The following is a 24,349-nucleotide window of genomic DNA, read 5'->3' as shown; positions in this document are numbered from 1 at the left end:
GTGGACAGTTGATTAAATGTAAACTTGATGTTTACTATTGCTTAACCTGTTTAGGTCTTATGCAAAGCTGTAGATAATGATTACATGGGGTTATCAATGTAAAATTGTAATTCATGTTTAAATAATTGGTGTTTGACTTTGAGATAACACATTCACCTTCGAGTGTAGTGTTTGATTTCTGAAAATTCAGCAGTTTGATAATTTCTTTAGAGAAAAAATGGCTTTCTGTTGTTTGTATTGTAATTAATACTGCTTTGTTCTGAGATGTGACAGCTGGCGTATTGATAAATGAGAGTCCCAGCTGTTTTGTCTAAACTGAGTCGTTTCCAGGTTGTCCTGTTCTGAATAATGCAAACACTTTGACCAAAAACCCTTTCATCAATAGAATGACATCACCTCATACTGTGAAATAAAGAAAAGGACTTTTTTTTTCATTTAGACTCTGATTGTTCAACATTATAGAGCAACAGCACATCATCTATTGTTTTTCTATTTTTAACTTAAAATAAACTCTAATAAAAGGACTGAAAACATAGGTATCTCCAGACGGATTTTATTGTGGTGGTCCGGGAAAAAATGTTATGATTACATTTCCATAAAACAATGCAGTAAATCAGGGGTATTCAAAGTTTTGCAGGGCAAGGACCCCCAAACTGATGTCGAGATGGAACTGGGACCCCCTAGTTATATATATTGTATGAAATTGTGTTATATCAAACTGGTCCTATAGTCACTCTATTTTATGTGGAGTCATGTCACGAAAGTAATTTCGCCCTGGGATTATTTAAGTTTTCTGATTCTGATTCCTGGTTGATGGGACAGGTGTTTTGAATGAAACGGTGCCCAGCTTGGAAGAGCTCCTGTGTGTCGTTGAATGTGTGCATCAATGACTGAAGGACATCTTCTGCCTCCATTTATCTGTTTACTACAGTATGTTGAGTTCATGTTAATCTGTATTAAAAGACATTTTAATTAGTGGAAAAAATGCAGGGGGGAATAAAAAAAAAGTGTAATTAATCAAAACCTCCGTGGACCCCCTAGGGGTCACGGACCACCTGTTGACCTCTGCAGTAAAGCATCTTGGATGATTTAAGAAAAGGTCGCAATGAAAGAGAAATTATATAACGTCTAAAGACATTTTTTTTTTCATACATACACTGTAAAGGTTTGAAACAAACTATTTATTGTAGATAGCATAATATTTTATGAGCATAAACTTTGCCCTTCATCTTGCAACATTCTTACCCCAATGAACACATAACCATGTGTATTTTTTTTCCCAGCGTTGCACTGTCACATGTACAGAGCAAAGAGATGAACTCTCTGCATTGAACCCATCCCCTTGGGGATGCAGTGCGATTTTGGTGGTTGAGGACTGAAGGGGCTTCCTCAGGGTTGACCTCAGGATTCCAAGTGCAATGCCCTAACCACTAGTACTCACTAGTAATACGCCACTCTGTTTGTATTCCCCCCTGCTGTGATACAAACCCAATCTTCCTGTTTGCAGGTGGGTGACTTAACACTTGCGCTAGCCAGCCGCTAGGGCATTTGTGGACACTCTGGGTCTCTGAGCAAGACCCTTAACCCCCGATTGCTCCCCAGGCGCCTGACGATGGCAGCCCACTGCTACCCCAAGCAGTGGGCTACATTTACATGAGTATACATTTAAAGATACATGTTAAAACTTTATGTAGGTTAATAAAACTTACCAATTGCAACTATATTTAGACTTCTGATTTTCCTACATCAGATTTGCCTTTAATTGAACTTTAAAGTCCACCACATCCATGATCAAATCTGAATTTCTGTTAACCTTGGAATATTTTAATATTAGATGGTTTGTTCAATGTGCCACTAAAAAAAAAGATTTCACAATAGCTCTTGTGAACATTGCTGGATTTACTCACATCCAAGCTTCATCCTTTTTTCTTTTGTGATCTTATTATATTAAAGTAACATAACAATGTGCCCTACACACAACAGATGTACCAGTTACCTTTTTAGAATTTTGAAAAGGCCCTTGGTGGAATATAATCAATGATCATCAGGGTCAAACACTGAAAAATTACATTTTGGTTTCCCTTCTTTAGAGATGATATTTTTTCCCCAGGATTTTATTGTCATTACACTGTTACAAGTACAAAGCAATAAAATGAACTTTAAGCATTTAACCTATCCCCTTGGGGAGCAGTGGGTTGCCATTGTGCACACTGCTAAATGGTAGCTACTCAGAAAAGTCAGAGTGGCAGTGGCAGTCTTTCATCATTTGGATGAGAGTCCCAGATAACTAACTAAAAATAGTTAACATAAACTGTTTCTACATATGCAGTCACACCCTGCCACTTCATCATATCATTACATCATACACATGCTTGTAAATGAGGAGAAGTCACTGGATCCAGCCATATCGAGATAATACACAGTACTCTATATCAAGTACATTTCTTCCATTTCATTTCCAAATGTTTGTTATGAACATACAGTAATAGAGATGATTACTTTTTTATCCTGACAGAAAAACATTCTGTCTGGTTCCAGTTCTTACAGTAGATGTTTATTTCCATTTTTATTTGGTCCTGGATCATGTTCATTATATTCTCAAGTCATTCTTCTTCAGATTAGATCATGTACCTTTTTGCCCTCTGTCATCTCTTTCAGTTAATTAGTAACTTCCCTCACATTTTCTCATTTTAACTCCCACTTTCCCAGTATTTGTCACTGTGTTTCTTCCCCAGTGTGTTCCCCAATCACCCAGTTTCCTCATGCTGCACTGGTTTTCTGTACTTTGGTCCAAAAATTCATAACACAACCCTGTTAAATGAAGGAAAAGTCTGGTCACATTCAGAGTACAACTATCCGAAAGCACTTTAAGTATGAAATTATTGCATGCTTTTCAATAAATGATAAGTGTTATTAATTAGTATTTTAGTTTGAATGTGCTTTACCGGAGACAGCCATGCTTGTCAAAGAGCACTACTGCCACCTACCATTTTGTGACGTCACAGTGCGGTATCGGCTGTTGAGCAAGTCCCAGTTCTGTGCTGGTGTTTGTCACAATGTGCTGTTATCCAAGATGGTGACAACCAGTGCACTATGCGACGGAGAGAGTAACGTATGAATGACTTGTTTTTCTCTGGCCAGAAGTTCGATGGAAAATCCTACCTCTTCAAGTTGGCAATCCAACGACGAACCCGTGGTGGATCATGAATTAGAAAGGCGAAAAAAAACTTTTTTTTTTCCACTTTTACCCGATGTATTACAATATCCAACTGCCATGCATGTGGGCATTGTCAGTTTTTAACTATAGCTCTCACGAATTTCAAAGGTGAAGTCCTCTAGAAATCTTAAATAATTGTTTTTGATTGCTGGGGTGTCTAGTAATTCCCATTGATTTAGCTTGTAAAATGGGGAGAATGACACTAGGCATCTTCACTGCCAGAAGATGTCAGGAGTGAGGTGTTACTATATTTGGGCAAAAATTGCCGGGTCCCAGACTCAGTGATTGCAATGAAAATAATTGTTTTATTCTATGTTATTGATTAACGCTAAATTCATTAAATCAGAGTGAACGTATAAGTTTTAGGTATAAATAATTACCCATTGGTTATTCCTTGCTGACCGGACTTTTCCTTTAAAGGTAACATACCTTTTCTTTCACAAAGAAAGACTTTGTCCAAAAAACATTTAAGATGGCACAAGTGGCATTTTCAATAGTGGACATGAAGAATAGCAGATAGTAAAAGGGAATCAAGCCCTCACCAAAGCATACTGGGACTGACTTTGTCATATTTAATACTTCCTGCATAAGGTTGAATACACAGTGTCACACCCCTTACATCAAATTCCTGTTTATTCCACAAATGTATAATCTGAAATAAGCAACATATTCTTTGTAGATCTGAGTTGAATTTGCATTTACTAACTGTATTCTCTTTGCATCGGGTTGAAAAAATGTAAGAAACTGGGTTACTTGTTTCACTTCAGCATTTTAGGTAGAAACAGGCTTATCTTTTGTAGTGAGCAGTCATACAGCGGTTCAGTCATTAGAGTTATTGCATAACATGACAACAAGGACTCAGGTTTATCACGTGGTTTTTCTCCTTTCAGCACTGGTCCATGGGGGTTTCCTTCATTTGCTCCAGTTTCCTTCAGCTGTCCAAGGACATGCAAATTCAGTACCACAACAGTAGGACGAGGAAGGGAATCTGAGGTGTAAATGTTAATGATTGCCTTCATCTGTAATAAACCTCCAATAACCCTTGAATAGAAAGCAGAGAATTAAACATGAATGATCCATAAAATTAGAATCTGAATTGAACACAGGACCTTTTATTGTTGCTTAAATGAGATGAATTAAAAACAGGGATTAAAGCCTCCCTAGTTGTGTGTGAGCACTGTAAATGGCATTGTAGTCAGACGAAACAGCTAGTGATGCAGTTGGGACAGGGTTTAAAGGGGAAAAGCGGAAACAGAAAGAAGGTAAACGATTTTATTTTCTGATCAAAAGGCCTTGTAAGAATGCCACTGCTATGAGGATACATTACTTACAGGTTATATGGGGCACCTTGTTTTCCCTTTTCTAATATCTGGGCCCTGTTCCTCAAAACGGCCTTAAGCTATCTAGGGAGAAATATTTAGTAAGATGCAATAAAAGGACACAGCTTTCACTGAAGCATAGCTTTGACGATTTAGCAAACTTTTTATAAGCCCCGGCACAGGGACTTTGCTCCAGTTATCAACATTGCTCCAGTTAGCATCATTGTGCACTTTAACCTGTTACATCCTGCTTTAAGCCATTTTTCGTATATATTTCTTGCTTATACAACTTCTTGTTTAAAATGCATTCTTGTTTTTGTGCATTGGTCAAATTCTAGAATATAAATTTTAGAAATTAACCAATAAATAGAAATATAATTACTGAAAATTAAGCATTGACAGGTAAGATACATGTACATGTACATGCTTATATACCAACTAACAGCCCTTATTAAATTGACATTCTGAATATCATTTTATGAATTTGCAATCCAGAAAATGAGGCATTCTTATAATATGGTATGACTGTTATTAGAGTGATTACTTGTGCTGTTATGTTGCATAACATGTCTTTAAGATGCACCTTTCACTAAATTTGAGCGGATTACCAATCAAATATTTTGTCAAACTGTAAGAACTGCAAATACTGCAAATTGTCTTTCTATTTTCTTTATGAAATGTAATTTGTACAGTGATTTTGATTTAGTTTTTTTTCTTCAAAATATAAAAGGTTTAAGTCCTAACCTCTGTATATCAGAATTAATAAATATAGTAAAATTTTTTTGTCAGTTATCTGTACCAATAATCCCAGATTAAAGGCTATAATACTCCTAGTTTTCTAACAGTGTTTGCATTTGTGCACCTTAGAAATGTATTATTTTGTGTGTTTACTGTAGCTTTAATAGGAGTTAAAGATCCTTTTCCCCATCGTTAACACTAATTATCTACAGGAAGCTTACATTTCACATTTTAGCAAGCAGTCTGTGATTTATAGCTCTGCAGCATATGTTGACAAGATACCAATGACTATTAATTACATCTTTCGAAAAACTCTATTTTCAAATCCAGCAGGTTTGTGACAAATAGAATGAGGTTCTCGGAAGTTAAAATTAAGATGATTCTCGTTGATCTCCCATCTGACCCTTATTTTTATTTGATGTTGTCAATTTCTTGTCTAAACATAAACGGTCTTCCACATTGGCCACGGGTGATCAGATCAGACAAACAGCTTGAGAATAATATTTTGTGTATAGAGGGTACAATAATGCACATGTTCCACTATTTCTTTCATAGTTGAAAAGTTTATGAAGAGTGCAATTAAATTAAGTTCTTCAAAATAACAATTTGAAAATAACAATACTGAATCATTGTGGCTGCTGATTCACATAAACTGATAATAAAGTGTTGCCTAATTTTACTATCTGATGGAGTAGAAATGAAAATCTGAAGTAAAAAAATGACACAAAAATGAGAATCCTTTTAATCTAATCCGAAGGTCTGACAGCAACTGAAGTGTCGTTGTGTTTTGGTCTTGGGAACAACTCACCTGAGCTGCCTGTGGCCACATCGTTCCATAAGTCTTCTATGTGATGTGACAAGGTCAAAATCTCAAGGTCTCAGCACAAGTTGGAACTGTAACCAGCCTCAATACCACCATGCATTAGAGGTGTTACAACAAATATACAATAGCTCATTAAACAAGACCAGATTTCACTAATATTCTTTAGAGAAAATAAGGTGTTAAATTTCACAATCTCAGGTTTTGCAAGGCATAAAAATAGTTTCAAAGAATCTAATCAGTGTTGTTCCAGATTTGAATAGTCTCTTGCTTATGCCTTTTTTATGCCTTTCTTAATCTAAATTGATTCTACTGACAAAAAAAAAAAAACACGTATATGCTGAGTGTTAGTGTATCACAACTGGAGTAGTACTTCCATTAAGTCTAGTTTCATTTTGTTAAAAAAAAAAGGCTTTCTTCAAAGCTGAGGTTTATCAGATTTTGAATTTGAAAAAATATAAAATAATAATTAACCACTCAAAGTGTTAATATACCTGACATTTTTTTTGTATCAATTTGTTTTTAAACCTTGTTCAGAATTATTAAAAAGAACTGATCACATTCCATACATCTTTAATTGTATATTTGTTTCTTTCTATTGGATATCTGTATGAACAAAACAAATTTCTTATTTCTTATCCCCAACACCATCAAACTTAAGTGACATTTGAATATTTATGGCTTCATCAAATGTTATAACCACTTCTCTTTAGAGTTGACTGTAAGGAGAATGTAATACAATACCTTATTAGATGTCAAAGAAAGAACAACACACTCTGCTTCCAGTAATTTGAGTTTTGTTGCACAATTCAATAATAAATCTGTCAACATAAAAGGGCCACTTAAAGGAGTCATAATGAAGTATTTAACATAAACAATCCTTTTGACATTATCCTAACATTTTTAGAGCTAATTTGGAAACCATTTCACATTTTTCTTGAGGGTACACAAAAGAGTTTGTGCGTTGATATGGATATAGCATTAGCAAAACTGGCAGTTTGCTTAACATTTTTTCCTGGTCTCTTTTACAATAAATAAAAAGTTACACAACCAACAGCACTTCTGAAATGCACTGCGACGATCGCCTAATTTTTGGAATTGACTCTTTTAATATAACAAAAATGGGTGAGGTAAAAGCTAGTCAGGCTAATGCTAGTACCCTTCCACTAATAATGTAAATCAAGGAGGATCAAAACTGAACATGGTGCAGAGCATGTCCTTGTGACTCTGGTTTGGAAAAACACACAGACACACAAAAAAAACTGTTGTTTTGCAGGTTTAAATGAGGCAAGAAAACTAAAACATTAATTTAAAAAACTGTTTCCGGGTGATAACATTTTTCAGAACTTCTTTTCCTTTTCAAAATAAGAGTATCAGTCATGGACACCACAGGATTCACAAGTAATTTAACTTACCTAAATTCCAAAGGACCAAGCTACATACTATTAACTACCTAATGGCTCTCTGCAGGACAGACAGTACTTTGACAGGAATAATCTACAACATTACAATTGTGAACATTTTTGCCAGGAAGGCTCTTTTTGCACCATGTGTCATATCAAGTCAAACCATTGCATTACCTCACATAGGAAAAAAAGCACCTATTCAGCCATGTTTGTTTTTAGCCATGTCAGAAGATTATGTTGCTCTCTTTCTATTCTCTTCTACCTCTGTTTCTAGAAGTGAGGTGATGATGTAGCCAGAGGCTGAGCTGACATAATGCATAATTGCAGGTCCATATGGTATAGCCCCAGAGTCCTGTGCCGTGCACCTCTGTTGAATTCTGTAGTACCTTTTCTACCTTAGACATACTCAGGGCACATTTTTAGTGTTTTGGAAGAACCTTTGCCTTGTTCTGTAACCCCAAACATCTTAACCACCAGTCCTGACAATAGACCTGTTTCACAAAATACTGTAAAATTCCTCGAAAGACTGCAGTTTGCTTATCCCCACGGAGTTTGATTTAAATATAAAATCATACACCTGTGCATATCTTGTACTTTATACTACACTTCAAAAAGCAATAAAAAGCAATTGTAATTTATAGTTATAACCAACAACTAAGTAAAGAAACCTGTATAATATAAGTTACGACAACATTAAAATTTATTTTTGGAATAGTAAAGTATTTCTGAATTGAAGAACTTTATTTGTAGCCTGGGTGCCAGTCCGAACTTAGTCCCGCCCACAAGGTTTGAGTTCGGGGAAGTTCGGTCTGGCTCTGCTCCATAGTAGCGCGAGTATTAAAGCCCACTGTCAGGCGATCCAATCAAATTGTCAGGGCGGGCTTTATACGATGATGGACAGATGATCAAGAGTAACGTAATCAACCACGTGACCAAAGCGCGCTTGGGTGACAACAATAATGGCTGCCGCTGGAGAGTTTGGGTGAGTAGATTCTGCTATTAGGTCTGTTCTAGAAGATATCGACAGCAAATTAATTTTAAAAGAGGAACAGAGAAACGCGATCAAGTCTCATCTTCTTATTCTAGGCGTGAAACTGCACGCTTTGATTTTTGTGGACAACAACAATGCCTTGCTTAACATACGTCACGCACTCCGTTGCTCTTATAGGTTGTAGGTCTATCCAATTGAGTGCAGAGGCATTTTTTTCCTGGTTCGTTCAAAACACGCCCCATAATCACAGCTCTATGGAGCAGTATCAGACTCATATTCTGACTAGAATTGAGTCGGACTACGTCAGGCTACTTTATTTGTAATGTACTGATCAATTTAGAGATGTTTTTTTTTATTATTTTGAATGCAAACTGTAGATTGCATCTGTTAAGATTTCTTAAACTGCTTTCTATCTCACTGTCTGTTTAAGCATTTTGAAAAAAAAAAATACAATTCAACCATGAGGACATTATGACAATTCTTTGAAAACATCAAGTCTTGTGATGTTTTTCTGAAATCTGCTGCTTTTTTTTACTCCTGGTTTAAATGACTGATGTGTGTTTAGATCAGGGCGTTTAACCCTCAAATCCATAACATTGCAATAATTTGTTGCAATGATATCTCTTTTGTATTTTCTACTTAGTTAAGAATCACTTCACCATCTAGAGATAAAAGTTCTGTTATTTGAGGTCAGATTATTATTAGCGTTTTTTAATCAGAACTTGCTCTTAAAGTTGCTTTAGTCATCTTTAATCATCGAATATACTAAAGTGAATGAAATGTTTGCATTGCAGTCCACAAATTTAGATAATTTTACTGTATGTTGGATAATAGGTTTTAATTTTGAGTGTAGGTATGATTCTGTGGCAGTGTTGTTCATATACACTATATTGCCAAAAGTATTTGCTCACCTGCCTTGACTCACATATGAGCTTAAGTGACATCCCGTTCCTAATCCATAGGGTTCAATATGACGTCGGTCCACCCTTTGCAGCTAGAACAGCTTCAAATCTTCTGGGAAGGCTGTCCACAAGGTTTAGGAGTGTGTTTATGGGAATTTTTGACCATTCTTCCAGAAGCGCATTTGTGAGGTCGCACACTGATGTTGGACGAGAAGGCCTGGCTCTCAGTCTCCGCTCTAATTCATCCCAAAGGTGTTCTATCGGGTTGAGGTCAGGACTCTGTGCAGGCCAGTCAAGTTCATCCACACCAGACTCTGTCATCCATGTCTTTATGGACCTTGCTTTGTGCACTGGTGCACAGTCATGTTGGAAGAGGAAGGGGCCAGCTCCAAACTGTTCCCACAAAGTTGGGAGCATGGAATTGTCCAAAATGTCTTGGTATGCTGAAGCATTCAGAGTTCCTTTCACTGGAACTAAGGGGCCAAGCCCAGCTCCTGAAAAACAACCCCACACCATAATCCCCCCTCCACCAAACTTTACACTTGGCACAATGCAGTCAGACAAGTACCGTTCTCCTGGCAACCGCCAAACCCAGACCCGTCCATCAGATTGCCAGATGGAGAAGCGCGATTCGTCACTCCAGAGAACGCGTCTCCACTGCTCTAGAGTCCAGTGGCGGCGTGCTTTACACCACCGCATCCGACGCTTTGCATTGCACTTGGTGATGTATGGCTTGGATGCAGCTGCTCGACCATGGAAACCCATTCCATGAAGCTCTCTGCGCACTGTTCTTGAGCTAATCTGAAGGCCACATGAAGTTTGGAGGTCTGTAGTGATTGACTCTGCAGAAAGTTGGCGACCTCTTCGCACTATGCGCGTCAGCATCCGCTGACCCCGCTCCGTCAGTTTACGTGGCCTACCACTTCGTGGCTGAGTTGCTGTCGTTCCCAAACACTTCCATTTTCTTATAATACAGCTGACAGTTGACTGTGGAATATTTAGGAGCGAGGAAATTTCACGACTGGATTTGTTGCACAGGTGGCATCCTATCACAGTTCCACGCTGGAATTCACTGAGCTCCTGAGAGCGACCCATTCTTTCACAAATGTTTGTAAAAACAGTCTGCATGCCTAGGTGCTTGAATTTATACACCTGTGGCCATGGAAGTGATTGGAACACCTGATTCCAATAATTTGGATGGGTGAGCAAATACTTTCGGCAATATAGTGTATGTAATACATCATATGTGATAGCCTCTGTGCCTGGCTTAACTGATGATTGATTTATATGACAGTATCGGAATAAGCAATAGCCTGAGATACTAAATAGTGAGTTGGATTATTATTGGTTTATTAGGTCACTTGGATTATAAATTCTAAATAATTTATAATTGTTGAGAATGATTAAAACACAGAAAAACATACTTTCTGCTGAATCTAGTTCTGCATTTGCAGTCAGTGCCTAAAAACGTCAGTAGTTTTCTCCCCTTGTCAGAAGAACACATGACTGTGTTCATTGGCCTGTAACAGCTTAACTCAAATGTCAGAGTTGAGACTCGAGTGCAGTCCTCAATTCTCACTGACAGCATAATCTGATGAGACATCTAATATATGCGTAAAAAAGTGCAGCAATGTTGAATGTTTAAAATCTGGTATCTATACACTCATTATGTTTCATGCCTATCCCACATAGTAACACACTGAGTCAATTTCAATTAAAAGCAAAAAGAAAAAGACTGCCACATTACTGCCTCCTATAGTGGTGTTAATTTTACTTTACTGCCATCATTTCTGTGGTCTACATGCATAGGAATCAATGCTGCAGTGTAGTGTGTTGCCATCTTTCCCATGGTCCACTTCAGCAGAAAAGGAGAGAGATGCAGGAAGAGAGTAGTTCAGTCCAAAAGTAATATCTCTACACAAAAGCACTGACAACTTACTCTCCACTTCTGTAGCCACTCTCCCTAATTATACCCTCACAGTCTTGCCCCAAAGTTCTCTCTGACATGATTTTTGCTTTCTGCCTCTGTGGTGCTTATTCCATTTCTTACCCTGTCCATTTTTACATATAAAAATAAAGTATACTCTCTTCATTTTTGTCACCCTTTTTTGACACCTTCTACTATTCATCTCTGTTTGCCTCAGGATTCATGGTGAAGTTGGCTTCCTCCCTTTCTCTCTCCTCTGTCCTCTTTCTTCCTTCTCCGGTTCAAAGCTCTATGGACATCATGAAGCTCATATCACAGTCAGGCTCAAGAAAGGAAGGCTCATTGCCTGTCCTTAGATATGGGCATGCTTCAGAGGATTTATGAACAACTTTGCCCACACTGCTGAAAACTTTCGGTTAGTTTCAAAAGCTAGGATAAAACTACACCAAAGACCTGATGATATATGGAGCTTGGCATATTTGCAGATAAACAGTTTCAGCATTTTATACACTAACTTACTGTATAGTGTCACAGTTTCAGTTAATGTTGAAGTTTCACTGTTCAGTATCACTGTTAGAAATATATATTGTATTTTGATTTCATGAGACACACAGAAGATACTGCATAGATGTGAAGTGGAAAGCAATGAAAACACATTGTTTGCCCTTCAACTCTATAGATCAACAAGTGGATAAAAAACTCAGACATATTTATTGCATTACTCGAAATAAAGTGAATGGTGGTATATGGTAAATGACCTGAACTTAAATAGCACTTTTTCAAGTCAGAGGACTTGACCAAAGCGCTTTACACTACGTTCAGTCATTCACCTATGCACTCACACAGGGATGGTGGCGAGCTACAATGTAGCCACAGCTGCCCTAGGGCTCACTGACAGAAGCGAGGCTGCCGTACATTGGCACCACCAGTTCCTCCGACCATCATCAGTAGGCTATGCATTAGGGCTGCAACAACGAATCGATAAAATCGATAAAAATCGACTTTTAAAAGCGTTGGCAACGAATTTCATCATCGATTAGTTGTGTCGCGCGATTATTGCGTCATCCGCCGCGCTGTCATCCCTGCCTCTTGACTGAAAGAGGAAGAAAAAAAAATATGGCAGAGCGAGTCAGCGCCGCAGGTGCAGTGTTGCCACCTCAGCGACTTTTCAGACCCCTCCAGCGACTATTTTTCAAAAAAGCGACTAGCGACAAATCTGGCGACTTTTTTCGGTGTCACTGGCGGCTTTTGGAGACTCTTACGTGAAAGCATGTATCGTTCCTACTCTGCCGTGGGGCGCCTCCCCCCACTCCCGCAGGAGTCCCTCTCAGCGCTGCAGTCAGAGCCTCAGCGACCAGACTGCAAATGATGCGCGCATGCACCGGGATTGACGGCGCAAATTGATCACAATAATTAAAATAGCCTGCGCTTTGTAAAGCGAAAAAAGTGATAACATGCAACTTTTTTCAAAAGAAATTAACATGGCACGGAACCACCATGTTTGTTTGGTTTTAAAGTGGGGAAACGTAACGTTAGTTTCTTTGGTATCTCGTCTGATGCTTTCCTTACCGTGTTAGTAGGTTACAGACAGTGATAAGGTTGGCTACTTATTTTACTTTTAATTTCATTTGAATTAGCTTAAGCAGCGTTTACATTTACTTTATAAATAAATTAACTTGCAAATTATGAGGGCAAGGCTTTTAAAGTTTAAATCTTCTGGCAAAGATAAAGAAAAGAAGATCCTGCAATTTATGGACGTAAAGCAGAATAAAATCCAGCAAGATCAGTAATATGTCAATTAATTATCTGCCACATTCCCATGTAAATATCTGTCTTTGGAGGATGTGTTTTTTAGCACCCCTAGTTCTCTCATTTTTATTCCAAATACAATTTATAATTTGAATCACAGGGCTATTTTTATCTCTATGGTTCAGTATTTTCTCAAGTAGCAACTTTAACTGCTATACTTTCCTGTCTTAAAAGGCAGAACTCTTCTAGTCTAAAAAAACCTCATTTGTTGAAATGGGGGGGCCTATTGTTTGAACCCCTTAGGGGCTTTTAAAAACAAAAATGTCTTTTTTTTTGCGCTTTATGAAACAAAGTAGCCTATATTTTGTGGATGTACAGCTACATTTCTCATGCAAGTTTGCGTAGTTTTAACACAAACATTTATTTTTCATATTGCACCAGTACAGTTAATGCGCAACCTGTACTTGTGTGTTTATTTGTTCTGTCTAAAATGTTTATTTTGGAATAAAGAGGTTAATATAAAAAATATTTGTCCGATTCATCGATTAATCGAAAAAATAATCGTCCGATTAATCGATTTTTAAAATAATCATTAGTTGCAGCCCTACTATGCATATGAAGTGTCTTGCCAAAGGGGACAACGACACTGAAAGCCGGGGACTCAAACCGACAACCCTCCGGTTGAAGGACAAACTCCTTTATCCGACGCCACTGTCACCCAAAAGAATGTTGTTTCTTATCTTTAGATAAGTGCAACACCAGTCAGAGGTGAAAAAAGGGAATGTTGAAAAGCTAAATACAGGTAAAGAAAGACTGGACTCAAGGTTAAAAGTAACATTGTTGAGTCTTTCTCTGAGATCATCAGCAAAAACAATAATACTTGTATCTTAAGAAATTCTCTTGTGAACTCCAGTACCAGAGCCTGTGATGAATTTGCTTACTACTTAACTTGAAAACCTCAAAAAGAGGAAGTCTGTACATCTATTTCTAGTCCAGGTGTCTCCAACTAGAAATGCCTTTGAAAAAACATCCCAATTCTGACAAATAAATAGCAAAACGTATTTGAAATTGTACAACTTGTCATGATGGGTGCACGGAGAGTGACCCAAATATGCAGAACACCACTAGACGGACACAGGAGTAAAAGTTTAACAAGTTTATTTGTTCACAAGCACACAGATTTGACTGGTTCTGGTTCGGGCCTGGAAACTGGTTCACCAGAGTCTGCGTGAGAGACAGTTCAGTTAGCGTTGCACTTTGGAGCTTGCTTTCTTGATTGTTACTGATTGTACCTTGAGGGTTCTTGCAGATAGCTTTGAGAGGGTCACTGTTGGATCTGGAGAGGAGTTGATCAGCAGAGTCTGTTAGCTGCTTCAGCGTCTCACTTCTAGTTCTGAGCAGACCTTGGTTTTGGGTTTTCCAGTTCTTAGTCCTGAGCTGCATGGAAGTTCACTGAGGTTCTTCAGGTTTGGCTCTGAGGGTCGGCTCGGCAGGTTAGCTCTTCCTGAGCTCCACAGAGGAGAAACTGGTTTCCTGGAAGATAGAGACAAGGGTTAGAATCCAGGCTGGATTCAAAGTCACAAAGATTCACTGAGAGACTTGGCTTAGGCGCTGACCAACTGGATCAACACTGGGGCGTTGAGGCAAGGTCTGAAGACAGCTTATATAGTGGATCCTCTGATGATCTGATGGGCTGCAGCTGTGCAGAAGGCTCACTCAGGAGGATCCACGGCGGACTCTGCTGGAGAAAGGTGGAACTTCTCCAGCTCCCAACACAACTAACCTCCCTCTGCTGAGTTGATGTTTTACCCACTTCATAGAGCCTATCTGTCATAATATCTGATTTGACTCAAATAACTTTTTTTTTTGTCCAAACCCTAAAATCAGCAATGATTAAGCCACTGTTGAAATTAGCAATTTAGAGAAGGCAAAACTGAAAAACTAAGGGCCAATCTCAAACTTCCCCTTCATCAGGGAGATTATTGAAGAAGCTGTGTTAAACACCTTCCTAATAGTTGCTAACAGCTTTGATGTCTTTCAGTCAGGCACTCATCCTCATCACAGTAATAAAGCTTTCCTTGTCAAGGTGTTGACTGAATTCCATATAAATGCAGACTAAAGAAGAGCAACAGCACTGTTATTTTGGACCTCAGTGCAAAATTCTACACTGTTTATCACTCCAATACACTGCCTGTAAACTTGGGTCAGTCATTCTGGTGTAACACTTGACTAGTTTAAATCCAACCAGGACAGGGACTCTTTATGTAAGGAGCCAACTTTAGTTCAATTCAATTTAGTTTATTTATATTGCGCCAATTCACAACACATATCATCTCAAGGCACTTTACAGTTCACCAGATCATACAGTCAAATTGATTCAAATTTTCCTATCTAGGGAAAACCACTTTATTTACATCAACATATGCTGATGACACACAGCTCTACATTACAATTTTACCAGGTGACGATGAACAATTCAAGCTCTGATGCTTTGAAGAAATCAATGCATGGATGAGCCAAAGACTTTTTCATCTGAATAAAAACAGAACTAAAGTTATTATTTAAAAAAAAGGAGGAGTGATAATAATTAAGCCGATAGTTACTTTAGCTTCAAACCATTGATTAGACCCCAAATGCGGCTGTAGTAATGTAGTATTGAATCTTCAGAGGCACATAAGGAGAGTAATAGAGTCAGCTGTCTATCACCTAAGAAAACCTCTCCAAGATTAAATGATTAATTTACCAATAATATCTTGAAAACAGATGCTTACAGATATATATGGTTGAATTGTCTCCATCAATGAGGTCTTCACGGATCTTTCTAAAAGGTCAAACTGACAGCGATGCTGATCCAGAATGTTACTGCCTGCATCCTCAATAAAACTAATAAAGATGAGCATATTACGACAGTTAAAAAAAATCGTCATATTTTGTAACAGAGAATAAACTTTTAAACACCTTTGTTGGTTTATAAATCACCAAATGGCTTTGCATTAAAGAACCCCAAGCCAGTGAATATATGTAAGCAATGGGTGAAAGTATTTGTTATAATGTGTACTCAATGTTTAATTTGATAAACCATGTAAACGCCTGCAATGTACAGCTCTAACATTTAAAGGAATCTGATAATTCTTTGCCAATTATTTTCTTTTAGATTTTTTCTATAGTTTTAATATATCTACACTATATAGCTTTGTACTGAGAAAAGCCGCTGAATACAGTATCAAAATTTTTGCTTTTCATAAAGTTGATGTGCATCAAATCCCACAAATGCACACCTGAGGGATAATAAAACATTGATGTTAGCCAGCATGCTGTGTGTGTATTGGAGTTTACACTTAAACACGTACCTTTGCTTGTTTAGAACAGTCTGACATTGCCAATATGTACTTTATCGACCAGTCCGGCTAAATTAGAGTTATTTATCCCTTTGTGTTGTGATACCTGAGTCTGTGTTTGGCAGTGCTGAGGAGCCAAAGGTTGAGAATTCATGGAGTGGGGAAGTGGATTGGAAAGGTAAAGAGAGAAATCATTTGGAATGGTGTCAGCAGACGGTGATAACCTTCTACTTATATTTGTTCAAGAACATGGGTTTGTTGCTGCCAGCAAATGCTTTACAAATCTTTTAATGAACTGCGTATACAGTATTTAAGGCGACCTTAGCAGCTACTGTACAGTAGGTTTTGGCAAGAAAAGGAAAAAAGTAGATAAAAAAAGAAATTGTAAAACTGTAGATGTACTAATTTGGAAAATATATAGTTCAAGCTTTATGTATTAGCACTTATGTTTCTACTTATTTTAAAAGGTCCTGTGTTTTTGTGAGTGACTTTTCTTAACATGCTAATCATGTTATGAGAGATTGAGCGCTTATATTTCACAGGATGGTAATAAATGCATTGTTAGGATGGTGTTTAGGAATATCCTAATGTGTGTTTTCTGCTTAAGCAAAATATATAGTGGAAAAGATGTATTGCTGAAGTTGAATTGCATAGAAAAGAAAGAGAATTTGGTTGAATTTAAATATTATGTTGTTAAATGTGTCAGAAAGGCTGTTTTCTGTATTTCAGAAATTGGTGATTTCCTAGAATTTCATGCATTACATATCTATCAAACAACAGTTTAGATAAAAACATCTATATATGTTAAATGTTGTTGAGTGAGACTGAAAAGTCTACTATAAAATATTAGAGAGGCACAATCGGTCAAATTACCATCCATCACAACCAAGAAATGTGGAACATGTTTACAGTATGTTGATTTAAGGTTATTACTGTCTTTATACTCAACCTGAGATTAAGTCTGCATATTACCTCTCATAACTCACCTATTAATCAGTCTCACAAGTCTATATAACATTCCTTAAGGGGCTGTTAAAAATATATTTATAAAGCTATTTCTCTAGTTTTTCATGTTCTTTTTTCCTGATGTTGCAGGAAAAAAGAACATGAAAAACTAGAGAAATACCAGGGGCTCAGAGAAGAGCTGGAGAAAACCTGGAAGGTCAAGGCATCGGTGGTACCTGTGGTCATTGGGGCACTCGAGGCAGTGACCCCCAAATATATATATATATATATATATATATATATATATATATATATATATATATATTATATCAATGCACTATCTATACGTATGAATGGATATTAGTCAATATGATGATAGGATTCTCCTCTTTTCATTATCTAAAGTGACAGACCAACATTTCAACCAAGGGGGGGCTTGACTTTCCGTCACAAATAAGAAGATAATATAAAGCTATAATAGAAAATTTTGGCAACAAAAGAAAAATGTTGAGAATAAGCTCTGATATTTTGAAGTTTGCTCAATTTGGATGTTAGAATCTCCATGAAATAACAAATAATATGAAACATTTTTTTTTTCAGAGATATTGGAAAATTAAATCAAAAAACAAACAAACAACTTTTTCCCCAAGGTATCTCTTTAGTACGCAGGGATTAAGAAATGAATACCAATGATTTTTTTAATGCAATTTTTGCACTTTATTTTGCCTTCTTTAATCTATACTCTTCTCCTCCAAATCTCTCTCAGAGCTGCTGACCTCTGGGATCAACCGAGCAAAACTGATTCCCACTTTTTCACGGATCATGAGTGCGTCAGTGATTACGCAACTCAGGCAGGGGGAGAGAAGAGAGAACATGCAAATATGTTGCAAACATATTTTTCTATCTTTACTTGCAGGATCTCACAGAAATGGTTATAAATCTATCTTGATGGGAAATATTAAACATAGGTTTATTGATTGTTGGATCATAAAAGACATACTCTAATAAAAAAGATAACTTTACATAACATTAGTCCAAACCTGTGCATTTATACGGTGTTCAGTGTATTAATAAATGTGAACTGTTTAATGGCATCTTTATTCGAGAGAGAAAAAAGTGACAGTAGCATGCCTTTTTAAGAAATTTCAGGAATGTTGCTTTCTTTTTGAACTGCCTTGGACCTTATGAGTGGGATTTATGTGCAGAAGTAGGTTAAGATGTGGCTCGAAGGCCTGTATTGTGAGAGTAACAGAGAGTGTACAGGAAGGCTTAGGAATATGTGGGAGTGAGTCTGTTTGTGCGAAGAGGGTGACATGTGTAGATGTGATGTCTGCAGCCATGCATGGATGTTCACACCAGGGAGAAAGTAAACAAACATGGCAGCCAAATGGTTAGAAATGTGGTACCCAGTACTAGAGAATGCTTCTTATCTTTAATTTACTTATTCTCTATTGTGTCCTTTTAAAATAATTGTTTTGCTTGTTGGGGTTTTTTGTTGCATCTGCTGATATGTTCATTTTAATTGTCAAACTTCAGCTGGACATTATTACTGTAGTTCTGCAGTTGATAAAGGTCGTAATAATTATACATATTATTTAGAGGTAAATCATTCATGCAATACTACTCCATAGATTTTAAAACGTGGTTACATGCTGGTTGTACACATTTGGCTGTAATAAATTGTCTTCATTCAAAGCTTTCATATGAGAGGTCAGGTAACCCTAGTCATTTGAGGGTACATTTACATGGTTAGAGTATGGTTAAAATGAGAAAATTTGCACTTATAATACGCATGGTTTGTTTCCACATAGATTTTAAACCGGATTTGACCACATCATGAACTGGCAAGTGATTTTTTTGATGATAGTGATGCGCTGATTGAGAAGAAAATAAAACACAAAGAAGAAAGGGCCTGCTGTTGCTATTTTGCTGGAAATTTGGCTTCTATTTTTTTATTCATCTTTTCCTCCTTCTGATACTCAGATGCACTGATCTTTCATCAAATTCTCTCTTTCCTGCTCTTAGTTACAGCAGGTCACAGATTATGATAACATAACAAACTGTATTCATAATGCAAGCAAACACAGTTTGGATAAACCATGCTGAGATTGGCAGTCATAACAATGCCAGGCTAAGGGTCCAGAGACCATTCGGGGTCTTTGATTGGGTTCATACCACTGTGACTAACCACAGAAACTGGACTGTGGTACTGTTAAAAGCATTGGAAAAGTCTAGAGTTTAATTTTTACGGTGCACATGCTCGAAATAGGTCCAGAAAATTGTGTCACTCCATTGTGTCACTCCATGTAAAGGTTGTGGTTTATAAATATATATATATATATATATATATATATATATATATATATATATATATATATATATATATATATATATATATATATATATATATATATATATATGAGGTGGGGAATTGAAGCCACGCTGCATTTTGATTTCCCTGAGGAATTCTGAGTTTCACTCCATATCAAACTAAGTCATAAATATATACTTTATTATAAGCATTTAAAACCACATTGCTGTTTTTGCTTGAACTAGTGAGCCCTAAGTTTAATTAAGGACCCTTTCACATGAATGAAAAAGGCCCATAAGCAAATAAAAATATTACATCAAATAGTCCAGATAATATGCAAAAGTTTTCTTACTTCTTTAATTACAGGTTAATTCAACCACTCTTGGATACCTGGCAATCACCACTGTGAGTTAGCCAACAGGTGTGTGTTTTATCAACTTTATGCATGAAACCACCTTTAGAAACAACTTAGTTTGGTAAAATTATCCAGAGGTCAGCGATATCGCAGCCAATACTAAGCTCAATGATGCCAGCCGTCCCTAAAGGGATTGTCAGTATTACCTGTAGGTGCAACAGATTTTGAAATTGGTTCTAATCATAAAACTTCCATTGATTTTTAATTCCACTAGCTCACTCATCAATGTACCAAATTGTGCCTTAATAGAATTGTGTCTCTTTGTTAGTTACCAATATTTTTGAATTGAATAAATTTGAATTAAGTAATTCTGATCAGCTTCCTATTCAAATACGCATCGACATTCATAATTTCCTTTGCATTGACCATTTACAGTATGGCTATATGTGCATGTAGAGGACAGGGCATGAGAGACCCTTTTATCTGGAGTTTTTTTTTTTTTTTGGTGTATGCCTTTTGCAGTTTTTGGGCATATGTACACCTTAAGGTACAGTATCACCACTGTTTTCATCTCTTTAAGTTGATGTTGGAAAAAGTTAAAATGGAGGATCATATCACTTGAGTAATTAAGCCTATAGAACCCTGAATTTATTTGCACTCAATATGTCCAAAATACATGTGAAAGTCTAGTTTATCTGCTAATATCTGCTGATACTACAGTATTAAATGTAAATTGCAGTAACACCTGCAGCATTGCTCTTCTTTGGAAGTATGTCTTCCTATGCCTTTGAAATGAAAGGCAGATATGCTGTAGTATGACAAGGTGTTATTGAGCAACAAATTAGGTTTGATATTTCCAAACTGCAGTGAAAGTATGTTTTTTAGATGCTTTTAGAAAAGATCCTGCCAAATCAAAAGTTTTTTCATAGAGATGTGTTCCTGTTTTTCAAAAATGTTGTTGATATCATGTGAATATATTTTGTAAAATTACTGACAAAGGTTCATCATAGAAGATATATATATAATCTATAATCAGTTATCTAAACTTTTGAGTTGATATCATTTCAGAATTTAGTTGTATGGATTATAAATGTTGCAGGTCAATTTAACCTGTGGTTTCATTCTGCACTGCTAATCCTAGGTTTCATAGACTGTGATAAATCCAGGACTGTGCAAAGTAATTTGTAAGGAAGGATATGCAACTATATTTTAGATTTATAATTAGTTTTTTCCTTATATTGTAATTTTAGACTTTTCCAATATTAAACTTATAGATGAATAGTAGCCGTTCTCAGAGATTGGGAGAAAAGTGCTGAAACCTGCTGCCAGCCTCTCTTTTATTGAACATAGGGAGGAAAAGACAGCATATGAAAAAGTGGAAAAAAAGACTCATTCTTGTAATATTGAACAAGGGCAGGCTTTTTTTTTTTTTTCCTTGCCTCATAAATGGAATAAATATTCGAAGAGCTTTTATTATACTGGCTGATATTTTATCCTTGGGAGATTTTTCTCCCAAAAGTACATTAAATGCATCATCATGGTCATCATTTTGTTATTGCAATGAAATAAACAGAATAAATGTTTTTGTTCCGAGTGAATTACTTTCACAGGAGAAACATTCACAAAGTTTAGATTCAACTGGTCATTTTTTAGCTGTGTAGCAAAAAGAAATATTTCTGTGGTTAATTTTCATCTCAGAATGACAAAATTGATGTACTTATGAGTAAAGTTAGTCATTGTGCTCAGGAGGGAAAATAGAATTTGATTTATATTCATCATTTATTTTGCCCTCAATTAACAGGCCAACTGTGATATCTATAATGACCATGGGACTAAAAAGAAGCCAAGCACGTTAAGTCATTGGAAGCACCCTCCTCCCCTTCAAGATTGGGACATGGTGGTGGCCACATAGGAGGCAAATGCCCTTGTTCTGGCTGAGCTATTATGCAGATTATATGCTAATGAAGTCATCTGATTCAGCTCTGCTTAGATTGTGCTGCGTTGAGGGGAGATAATCAAGCCTTGATCAGCTCCCAGTACCAACCTCAGTGTGTGTGGACTTTCTTTCTCTACCTTTTCTGCCATTTTGTGTTGGGTTGCCTTTGTGTACACAAGATCAATATATCATTTAATCTTTTTTTTTTTTTTTTACAGATTGTTGTTTAACTGCTTTTCTATGAATTTTAAAAGCAGTCAAAATTGGCAAAAGGAAAAATGTACATTCAATCAGTGTTTTTACCATAACCAATTGGAGTTGATTTATTGATTCATTTGAGAACATAAAGCAGTTCTTCTAAAAAGGTACATCCTGTAACTGATTAACCCTCATCTTGATTCAGCCTTTTTTCAGCTTTGACAGAAATCAGATCATGCTTTTACTCGTAAAATCTGTACATTTACAGTAGGACTTCATGTAATGCACAAAGAACATCCAATATTGCCTTCATGGCTCACTGTATTCAATTAAGTATGATCTGTTTCTGTTGAGTGGCTGTTAAATATCTTTATCAAATTTTAAAGTTAAACTGTTTTCCTGTTTTAAATTACTCGAGCACATCCTGGTACAGACGTTTATAATTGGCACACCAGAGTGTTCTTGCTCTGTCACCACACTCCGCCTCCCTGCTGCAGTTACACAAGAGTCCAATTTCAACAGTGTCCTTGCTGTCAGAACGCGTGAATGGATCCTTTCATCCAAACATTCTATGAACTATAAAAAATCCAATATAACTGTATGGTTTTATGTATAGCCCCTACATTTGCAAACATATGGACAGCGTTATTATCATTTTGTTGGTTATTGTTATAACTTCGGTTATAATGTTGTAACTTTCTTGAATGTGACATTGAGTTAACATTAACAGCTTTGCAATAATTCAAACTTAGATAAAGACAATAACAAATGTAGTCGATTTAAACTGTCAAACTAATTAGTTTAAAAGTCTAGGTGCTTTATTTATAGTTTGTATTTTTTCAAACTTAAAATTAAATCCTAAATAGCTAAGATTTAAATCCTTAAAAGGCCTGATTTTACTTTTTCAAAGTATTGTAAAGATGCTGATACAAGAACTTTATTTCTAAACCTAGCATAAATTAAAGCAAAATAAAAAAAAAATAACACAGAGCATGACCTTATTGTCTACCTTTTGAGCTTCACCCCTGGAGCTGTCACAACATATGTACTAGCGATATGTTTTTTTATTTTTCATACCTCAGCTCTTCCTGTCTTGTGTTTTCAGACTGAAAAACTTTCTTTATGATTCTTCACTTCCTTTCACCTCTTTGCACCTAACTTTGATTTTTCTTCTTCGTCCTCTCTTTGCATATTCTGCTATATCTTTTGCTCGTTCTCTTGTCACCTTCAGTCATGAGTCATGCACCCACTCCTGTGATTCCTATTATTAGCTTATCATACACACTTATCAGCTACCTTTGCATTTTCTCTTTTCCCCATCGGGCCCATTCTGCTCCTTCTTTCCATCATCTTTTATGTAAAACACAAAAGTAGCAATTCATGTGTCTTCTCTTGTTTCTTGTTTTTTAGCTATCCCTATTCCTTCCTTCAGATTCCATTTATGTTCCAAGCCGCTGTAGTCCTTTTCCTGACCCACCCTGAAGGTTCTAGTAAAAAATCATTTCACAAATTAATTTTAACATTTATAAAAAGATCTTTCATCAAAGACATAATGAACTCAGGTTGCATTTTCTTGAAGGTGAATCTCAAAGTGCTGCTGAACACCCATTAACCTCTACTGCCTCAAAGGGGTCCTGAGAGGGAGGCACAGCGGCATTTGATCCCGTTTGATCATCTCCTTCCCTTTAAGCGATGCCCATAAATGTGCACTTGTGTGTGTTGCTTGGATTAACAAATGCTGTGGATGTTGAATGCCTCGTGCTTGGGCGGTGTGACAGATCTGCAAGAGGCAATGATTAGTCCAGTAATTGGCTGATCACAGAATGGAAATATGCTGAGATGCAGCTATTTTCCCTTATCTGGATTTTGGAGCTGTGTGAGTTTTACCACTATTTGTGGTTGCTGATAACTTCTTTTTGTCCATAATTCCCCCCCAAATAATTTGTTGCAGCAACAAATTAATAGTCGTTCTCAAAACTTGTCATCATCATCATCAGTTTTTTATTAATTTGAGCTTTTTTATTTGATGTATTTTGCAGCCCGAAAAAAAAAAATGGTATTTTCATTCAATAATGTTTAGTGCATATGACTTAAAAATAGACAACGTACGGTTAAAAGTAAAAAGAGGTGTTTGTAGTATTTCTGGAAAGAAAATTAACCAAGTTTTTGTAATATTTATTTTTTATGAATAAGGTCA

General features: G+C 36.6%; 1 protein-coding gene across 19 annotated transcripts in view; it reads left to right on the top strand.

The window, feature by feature from the left end:
- Positions 1–24,349, top strand: part of nrxn3b (neurexin 3b) — a 409,294-nt gene that overhangs the window by 17,927 nt on the left and 367,018 nt on the right. The gene's annotated exons all lie outside the window — the stretch shown is intronic.

This window comes from Cyprinodon tularosa, unplaced genomic scaffold (assembly GCF_016077235.1).
Source record: "Cyprinodon tularosa strain WSP-4 unplaced genomic scaffold, ASM1607723v1 ctg206, whole genome shotgun sequence".
Classification (NCBI taxonomy): Eukaryota; Metazoa; Chordata; class Actinopteri; order Cyprinodontiformes; family Cyprinodontidae; genus Cyprinodon; species Cyprinodon tularosa.
The sequence above is the reverse complement of the archived record's forward strand: the minus strand, read 5'-3'. Positions and strand labels throughout refer to the sequence as shown.